Below are 8,834 nucleotides of genomic sequence, written 5' to 3' on the forward strand. Positions count from 1 at the left end.
CGAAACCGAAACAGAAAAGATAGAACGACGGCAAGTAACTGATGATGAGGCATTAAATATGCAGGATATTAATCATTTTCCTAATAGAGGCCCTGCATGAAATTATCGATTTGCTCCAAACAAAGGATTTGAGCCGGTGTCCTTCACCGTAGTTATGGCGGAGTGCAGTCCATTCAATCAAATGTTGTCACATTTGGAAACAAAAGAATTTTAAAGAAAATATTTTTAAAACAATGACTTAGGTTACAGAAAACAATAGTCGTGTAAAGTCATATCTAAAAATGTCAAGCGAATGCTGATATTCATGGGAAGGAATGATGGTATTAAACAAACCTCAATTTACATAGTATCTATGAAACCAGTTGAAATAAGAATGAAATCCATAATTATTATTAAATTTTATTTGCATTTATATGTGTTTGACTTTTTAAATGGTGCGACTACAACAAAGTTAAATCATGACAATGATCCATGATAGATCTTTTTATTACATGTAAATGACTGGTCATGATCAAAATTTTTAACTTCAACGGCACTAACATAATTAAAATGTCATGCAAGACTAGAACCGAACGTACATTTCTAAGTAGCCTATGTTTGTGAGATAGCTGGGTCCCCATATATGGCTGCCATTGAGGTGTAGGAATGCGTGAAATTGGATTCGTCTGCTTCATTTCAATGACCAATTCTCATTAAATTGCAAATCAGGTTGTAAATTCAACGAACAATGACTTTGCTTAAGGGATCTGGAATGAGCGTTTTAAGCGTTTCGACAGTATTTTTTGGGACATGAGAGCACATCAGACATAGGCCCTATCGAATTGCATTCTGAGAAAATGTCTTTCTGATAGGCCTATCAAATAGGCCCCCTAATTTTTTTTTTTTTTTTTAATTCACGATATAGGCCTAATACAAATTTTATGACAAATTATTAAAATTTGATATTTTTCACATTTTGATAGTTTATATAACAGTCCTCGAAGTAAATTTTATTAATCTAATGATATATTCTTAAAGTGTATGTAGCTGGGAGGAAAAGCCGACGATCAATTGAAACATTTTGACCTTTCATATTAAAGATATGGATTTTTTTCCCAAAAAGACCTAATTTTTTTTTGTTTTGGAAAAAAAAATCCATATCTTCAATACAAAAGGTCAAAATTTTCAATTGATTGTCGGCTTTTCATCCCACCTATATACATACACTTTAAGTATAAATCATCAGATTTATAAAGTTTACTTCAAGTACTGTTAAATATCAAAAATATAAATTTTTAATGATTTGCCATAAAATGTGTATTATTGCGAAAATCAAAATTATTTGATACCAGAAGGACATTTTTCGTATTCGGAATGCAATTCGATATGTCTGATGTGCTCTAATGTCCCACAATAAATACTGTCCAAACGTTCATACCCCACCCCTTAAAGAGCGCTTACAATTTTACAAAATACAAATTCATATGCAGTTAACCCCTAGACTCGATCCTCCAGTCCTCGAATACTCACGCACGGCCGCTCCACTGTGCTCCTCCAGTCCTCGAATACTCACGCACGGCCGCTCCACTGTGCTGTATTGAGGACTGGAGCAAACAACGTTCTAAAACAGGAGCAGTGAAATTTGAGTATTTAGTAGATTTTGATTACGTCATTGCGCGCGGAGACGCGGAATCATAAATCTGATAAACACTTCAGAGCAAGAGTCAGAGCCCTGATCTGACGCTTAACCAGTACTCGGCAGTTTATTTTAAGTTCCCTGTATGTAGCGTAACAACCAGCTACAAAATCAGCTAAAATCCACTCGTCGCGTACGCGTCTTCATTTTTTCATAAGCGGATCAAATCCCCCGTTTTAAACCTTCTTTGCCATCAATTTGGAGTTACCGTTGTTATCGCCATTACATATTTCTCAAATTTTCACTTTTTAATGAACTTTGCGATGATGTATATGTCTTTGAAAGTATTCATGGGAAACACTTTTATATTTGCAACACATTGAGACCATTTGCACCCGTCAAGTCATAATAGTTGCCTTGATTTTGAGGAGGAAAAATCGTCGCCACTCACCACAGTGATGACATGCATTCACACCGTACAAACTACAGTACCGACATGACCGACTGCCTCGGATTTTAATACGGTAAGCATGGTATTCAAGTGTCATTGAAACATACATAGGATGTGCATGATTACTTCATTTTGTACAGGCCATATCTTTTACGGGGTAAGAACAGTGTCAAGACTCATGATTGACTGAATTTCAAAGCAAAACGATAGCATGATTGATAGTATTCGGAGGCTAGGCATGCTAGGCTAGACTCCTAACTACGCCTACCACGGTGCAATAAAATAAATATATTAATTAAAGTTTGTTCTGTTTATATAAGGCAAAAAAAAAAACGCCGTGTAATGATATAGAATGGCTTGTACGCGGCTGGGCGCAAATGATGTTTACGCTAGTTGTGCATTTAATACGTAATGATCAGTGCACGCCAGGGCTGTCAACTTTGGAATTGCTACAGTCTGTCCACTAGAAGTACAAAGTATTAAGTAAATAGACCTCGGAAACTGGAGGTAGGCCTATGAGAATAATTATTTCAGTGCAATGCTTCTTTGGCGCGCCAACTGCTGCACCATGCTCTTTTACGCTGTCAGCGTTCAAGCGTGGACGCAAAGCATCGCCCCGATCCCACAAATTTGGTTTGTACTTTTATGTGGACAGACTGTCTGTAGCGTGAGACACTTCCATACTGGGGCGGAATTATTTTTGCAAATACACTGCCGCTTGAAAAATGTGTGTGTGATTTGGGGGGGTAAGGACATCAAATTATTTTTACGATGCATGAGATTTTACTCATTTTACAGCTCTTTGCGTGAGATTTACTAGGTGTGAGATTATACAACCTTGGCGTGAGACCGTGAGAAAATGACCAAATGCGTGAGACTCCCAGCCAGTGCGTGAGAGTTGACAGCCCTGGTGCACGCTTGAATTTACGCAATCGTGAGAAGGACTTTGATGCGGCGCAGTAACAAAAGCCGAATAATTTCCGCCAAATAAAAACCGAACAGTGCGCGAATCAATATTGATTCTTGCAGAATAAATTTGCGGGAATCATTTGATTCCAGCAAATCATCTTCTGTGTAACTACAAACGTTTGCAAGAATCAACTTTGATTCACGCAAATCTTTGTGAAAAATTCTCTTATTAAAAAGTTGCTCAATTTTAAAATCTAAATTTTTGAATTTTCACAACTAGGTTGTAATCAGTGATGTCAACTTGAAGTGAACTGGACAGTTACAGCAACTGCATTCTGGAGATGTTCATTGTGACTTCAAATCATGGTGTATGGAGAACTCAACTGTGAATCATCAAAAATCTGGTACGTACAATGAGTTTAATAAATTTTTATTGTTTTTATATGAAGGATTATGCCGTAAGGTCTAAGGCAAATGAATGTATGTTCCGGGCAGCCCTCAAAATACTTTTTTGAATAGCTATTTTTGACAGATTCCGATTCCAATCAAAATAGCCCTCATGTGTATTTTGCCATTGACAATTTTTTTTTCCATGGGGCTAGCTATTTTGGGAGAATTGGGGAGAATTGCCTTTTCCCCATGAATTTTCAATTTTGACCCCTGGTATCGAAGGACCAGAATACTTAGTCATCATTTAGGCCAAGTCGCCCCTACTTGCAGCTGAATTGCACTTACTCTCTGTAAAATTATATACCAAATTATTCTTATTATAATTCAATCAAATGTCATTCCTCGTCAAGTGTTGACAAAGGCAACAGTGTTTGCTGAAACGTTTACAAGTAAGTGCATTAAGCATAATTGGGTCACATAGAATGAAAATTGGTTACTGAATTTCAACATTTCAGGTAATTTTGTGCCCGGATAGCGGCGGGTTCCCAGTGCATTTTTCGGGTGGGTAACCGGGTACCCGAAATTGCAACAAAGAAAAAATCAAATTTTTTTTTTTTTTTATGTTATTTAATTTTTCGGTTTTGTAGTGTCCCTGGACCTAGGCCTAGGATCATTCATGGTTGACCTAAAATAAAATTGCATGATGTTTATTGAATTTGAATGCATTTTGATATCATTAATCGAGTATGACATGAATACAAATTATCAATTTTTATATTAAAACAAACAATCATGCAATTTTTTTTTATGTCAACCATGAATGATCCTAGCATTTAGGTCTAGGTCCTGGGACACTACAAAACCGGGGAATTTTTTTAATTTTTTTTTTTTTTTTAATTTCGGGCACCCGGGCAGGGTATTTCCTGCCTGGGTAACGTAATTTCGGGTGGGTACCCGCGAGCCCGCCCAAAAATCCCTGGCTTAATATGTACCGTATGCATAATTCAAAATCAAAATCAAATGAGAGCATTTAAATTTCATGGAATCATTTTAGCATTGCAATATTCCAGGTTGTTATGGAGCTCCAGAAGTGGCAAGGAAAGAAAAAATAATCTCAGGAGATTCAGGGCCCTAACTTAGTAGCTTTAGGCCCAGCTTAGTAACACAGGGCCCTGACTTAGTAATTTGGGGCCTGAAGATAGAAACTTAGGGCCCTGAAATAGTAATTTAGGGCCCAACTTAGTAATTTGTGCCCCGACGTAGTAAATCTCAAGGCCCCAACTTAGTAAGTCTGTGTCCGAGCTACTAAAGCCAGGGCCCAAGTTACTATCTTGTGCCCAAGTTAATAAGTTGGGGCCTGAACTACTAAGTCTGGGGCCCAAGCTACTAAATCGGGCCCAAGATATGTTTTCTTTCCATGCCACTTTGTGGGCTCGGTAGATTAATTTTTCAATTTAATCTTGGTAAGAAAAATGTATTAAATTAAAAATATTTTTAATTGATTTTTTTTACAGATGAAATTTGAACTTGTACTGCTGGAACTGAAAGGAACCACCTGCAGCAAGAAGCTAAAGCAAGAGAAGAGAATGAGATATGTACCAAATTCGCTGAAAAGGTACCCGTCGGCCATTGCAAATCCACATACACCTTCAACAAAGAAGAACCCCCACCACCGGACTTTACCACAGTGGAACTCATATAATTTTGAAATACATGTACTGACCACAATCGCACCCTGGGCCACACGCCCACACCCTTACCCTGATCAAGTTTACAAATACTCCACACCCATACCTTGATAAACTATATGTATGTGCCTATTCAGACTATAACTCTGTTACAGCTCTAGCAGAGATGGAAGTGTTGTTGGTCATGCATGTACTATGTGTATGTACCTGTGGACTGGACAATCTTATTGGTAAATCAGCAGTGTTCATTAATAGTGTTCATATTAGGCAAAAAAAGTTGTTTGCTTGTCCTCGTCCGATCAACTGTCTCATCAGACCGACTGTAGAACTTTTTCTTTCTTTTTTGAAAATTTAATTTTAATTTTTACAAAATAAAAATAAAATTAGAGCCAAATGCTAGAATCATTCATGGTTGACTTTAAAAAATAACGTTTTGTGTCTTAAATATGTAAAGAAGTAAAGTTATAATTAATTTTGTATTCATGTCAATGATGTCATGGTCTATTAAAGCCATATTATAACATTTGCTGAGGAAGACGCCTCACTGAATTTTTAAAATTCCTTTTTTACACGATTAAATTGTACTTTATTAAACCAATATACCCTGCAAAAATCAAGACTCTAAGTGTTGTAGTTTTGTCAAAATCCGTGATTTTGAATTAAAGGCTGATTCAGCGCTTTATTATTACGATGGAATTATTAGTCGAACGCATACACGATGTTCATAACACACAGTACGCCACGGCGGCAGGACGGTGATATACACAACAAAGGGTCGTACCTCAACATAACCAAGGAGTGGTACGTATTGGCGACATGTGCGCTGGTAGTAAATTCAATTTTCTTTGCTTTGCCGTAGTTGTTCGCTCAAAAATAAAAGGGATATATCTGACAGTAAAAGCTAACATTTTATGGCAAAGAAATGCTAATCTATTTTGTTTGAAAATGTTATAATATTGCTTTAATGGTTTCAAAATGGATACAAATCCAATGCATTTTGAAATCATGTTATTATTATTATTATTGTTTTTTACAAAGTCAACCATGAATGATCCTAGCATTCAGCTCTAGGTCCAGGGACACTACAAATCCAAAGTAAAATCCCAATTGGGGGTTTACTCAAACATGGTACTGATACTCGGACGAATACGGTACATGTACTTTTTTTTTAAAACTTCCGAGTCCCACTGACCCAACTTCTGAAAGTGATCTATGGACAAGCTAACAATTTTTTTGGCGTAATTGTAGATAGTGAAATTAAAATCAAAATTTGGAAATTAAGAATGCACTTTTCAATAATATAGGGTTTTAACTAAATAAAATTGGGGATCAATGCCAGTCAATATTATGTTTTGATGAATCCAAGTGTGTGAAAATATTTGATCTAAAAACATAATAATGATAAAATTGATGCTTTACGCCCAATATTTATTGGTTCGCTATGAGTTTTCAAATATTGGACTCGACTACGCCTCGTCCAATATTTGAAAACTCGTAGCTCTAATTCAATAAATATGGGCTCAATTGATCCAATTTTATATCAAAGTAGGCCTTATAGGGTGTTCAAACCAATGCTTTTCATCTTTGTAAAATTAAAATGGTTTAAATTGTTTTAAAATTCTCATCTGCTCATCTAGTCCTGAGAAATAAAGGAGAATGGTAAACTCAACAGCCTCATCTCCACTTTTCTTCATCAAAATGGAGATTTTGGTATCAGTGTACATGTAAGGGGCTGTGCAATAATTATGAGCCCCCGGGTAAAATTTCCAAACGGCTCGCCAAAAATCGCTTGCCCCCTCTCGGCCTGCTTTTTGGGATCCCAATTTGAAAACTTTAAATGGTTTTAAAATTTGCATATTTAAGCGTTGCCAGACTGTTTTCCTAAGCCTTTTTATATTAGAGCATTTTATTAAAAAGGCGCGCCATGAATGTGTGCCAAAAATCGCTTGCCCCCCCCCTCTTGGCTTGCCAAAAGTGCTTGCCCCCGCTTCGGCTCACCAAAAATTCTTGCCCCCCTCCCCAATTTTACCCTCCCCAGGGCTCATAATTACTGCACAGCCCCTAAGTTCATATTTTCTCATTGTCCCTGTGAAATATTGGGGCTGAAAGATCATATATTTTTTGCTTGGAATTTATATTTCTTAAAAATTTTATGAATAGGCTATTCTACCTCCGCCGAATGTGAAGTGTAGCCTACATTGTACAATGCTTTGAATGTTGCTATTTCCTGTTTGACTACCTACATTGTACCACAATGTAATTTATAAGCTGGCTGCTTTATTATGATTCTTGTAAGGACAAACTATTCTTTGAGACAAACTATTAAATGGCATGGCCTATTATTCAGTGTTGATATTCCTTTAAAAATTATGTTTAATGTTAAGTATGCCTATTCAAAATAATACAGTTTCAACACTGCCAGTAAAATGTTCTAATTTTAAATAATGTTTTTATTATAAAAATGTAAGACTTGTTTAATCATGTATTTTTGTTTGAATTATACACTGACTGCATGTTGGACTACTCGATGTGTTTTTGCACTATGTTAGTTATGTCTTAGACAAATAAAATGACAATGAATAATAATACAAATTTACATGTATCTATGTGTTTGTTTTCTGGTGTAAGGACTGATCAATAAATTAATGGTTGAGGTTTTTTTTATGGAACATGAAAAAACCTACAAATTTGTAAAATTGCTAGGGGAAAAATGTTTTGTTCTGATGAGGGCAAAATGGCCATTTGTGGGGGTGCTGCAGAGAATTTGACCAATCAAAACCATTTTTTTTAAAAGAAATTTGGATATAGGCCTACCAAATATTTTGGCCAAATTTAACGCAACTGAATTGTCTTAATTTGTTTTCTTGAACAAAAATTTGGAGACTGAATTTCAAACATTTTGGCTACTGACTATACTGAGAAAATTTTGGGCAAATGTTTTTCATCTTTGATCCCCCCCCCCTCATTTTTATGCCCCTCCCCCAAAAAATCCTGGCCCCCACTGGACATATCAAAATGGTTAGTGCAGTCATTCAGGGCTATCAATTTCTTCGGACGTGGGGGTCCCAAATGAGTGGGGGGGGGGGGGTCATAATTTTTTTGGGAGAAAAATAGGGGGGGGGGGTCATAAAAATTGTTGATGCCCAAAATGTAGGGAGTCACAAGTTGACCACAGATAGTGTGTTTATTTTAAAAGACTGATTTTAATACAATTTTGGGCCTGTTTATGGGGGTCATAAAATCTTTGTTGCCGAAATAGGGAAGGGGTCGCAATTTTATTGACGCCGACTTTTGGAAAATGTGGGACCCTCCCACTTCCGAAGAAAATGAGAGCTATTCAGCCCAGGGGCATATTTTAATTTCTCATGATGATTGCCTAATATTTAGAAAATCATGCCATATTTATTTCAAGAGCATATTTATTATATAATAATTTATATAATCATAAACACTATATCCCCACGATACGGGCATTTTGGGTTCTTTTTTTATTTTATGCATAGGCCTATGAAAATTACTTGTAATTATCGGCTATCTACGGTAGACAGCAAAATCGTCATGATAGTCTCCTCTGCTGCCGGTTTGATCCTACTCACTCAATTATTACTGGCGGAGGAGGAGACTAAAGCCTGTGTTGACCTACTGCGCATGATTAGAACAGCCTAATTAATTATTAATGACATCGTAATTCCATTGTCAAAGTGCTCTTCTTTTTTACACCAAAAGAATTCAGGCCTCGAATAAGGCAACGTGAAGGATTGTGGGTAAAAAAGGCGCCGCC

At 36.5% G+C, this 8,834-nt stretch overlaps 1 long non-coding RNA gene across 1 annotated transcript; it reads left to right on the forward strand.

Moving 5' to 3' along the window:
- Window positions 1-1,754: 1,754 nt before the first annotated feature.
- On the forward strand, window positions 1,755-5,553 carry LOC140156931 (uncharacterized). The gene is made up of 3 exons (XR_011859610.1): window positions 1,755-2,139; window positions 3,256-3,379; window positions 4,880-5,553. It is a non-coding gene; the product is annotated as an uncharacterized lncRNA (long non-coding RNA).
- The last annotated feature ends 3,281 nt before the right edge of the window (window positions 5,554-8,834 follow it).

Source organism: Amphiura filiformis, chromosome 7, assembly GCF_039555335.1.
Source record: "Amphiura filiformis chromosome 7, Afil_fr2py, whole genome shotgun sequence".
NCBI classification, from domain to species: domain Eukaryota; kingdom Metazoa; phylum Echinodermata; class Ophiuroidea; order Amphilepidida; family Amphiuridae; genus Amphiura; species Amphiura filiformis.